Genomic DNA, 1,118 nt, shown 5'->3' on the forward strand with positions numbered 1-1,118 from the left:
AAATGAGGAAGTATTATAGCATTAAAAACCTTAATATAAAGGAAAGGAAAATATAAGAAAAAGCACAACAGGTACAAATAAACACGAATGACTGCATCATGGTAAACTTGTGAAAAGGAAGTGGGGGAATAGGGCTCCTAGATAGGATATACAAAGTGCTTGAATTGTATTCAGCATTCTAGCATGGCCTGCGGGATATTTTCTCTTTACTTTTACTAATACGGAATGCCACGTGGTGTCCTGTGTACAATTGCAGTGGACAGTGACAGTGCACAGGTTGGTTTGAAAGTTACTCTCCACAACAACGTCATAGGAACAGAATCACAAACTGTTCTACTTTGAACACTGTGTAAGTTACGATAATGGAAAAAACACTAAAATTGGAGTCTAAGTATTTTACATAAAAAACTTTCTAAAGGTCAAGATTTATTATTTTGTCTCAGGTTTGCAATTATTTTATTTTGCATATGTATCACTGAGTATCATTTTACACTGTTGTAATAATTTATATTGTTTTTACATATTATGGATATTAGACATATACATACAGAATGTGCTAATGATTTTCTCTCTGTAGGTTATTTTACATCTCTTTTTAGAAGCTAAGCCATTGTTTCCTATATCCAAAATTAACACTGTTGAAAATCCCCACCGTTTAGTTGTTACATTTTAATTTTCCATCTTCTCCTCTTTCATGAATCTTCAAATATGATTTAACTTTTTAAATTAATGTTTCAGAAAATGAAAATCAGGAAATAAATTAAGAAAGGTCAGCTTTGTGAATCAAAAAGAATTAACTGTTAGAAAAAAACCATAAATCTTTCTTGGCATCTGACTCCAGAGTGCTTAACTCTGTATTAATTTGTAGACATAATTGAAAATAATGCTTCATTGAGGTATAGACTTCATACAGAATATGGGAAGAAAAGATTTGAGAGTTAAGACCTTCTCAGTGTGGACCCTAGCTTTAAATTGATCAGGATCTTCTTCTTATTTTTGTTTTAATTTAGGAAAATAATTTTTTCACATTTTATTTTTTAAAATTTTAATGAGCTAATTTGATGTGGGAATGATTTCTTATTAATAAAGAAACTGCCTAGGCCCATTTCATAGGCCAA

Source organism: Microtus ochrogaster, chromosome 19 (genome assembly GCF_000317375.1).
Source record: "Microtus ochrogaster isolate Prairie Vole_2 chromosome 19, MicOch1.0, whole genome shotgun sequence".
NCBI classification, from domain to species: domain Eukaryota; kingdom Metazoa; phylum Chordata; class Mammalia; order Rodentia; family Cricetidae; genus Microtus; species Microtus ochrogaster.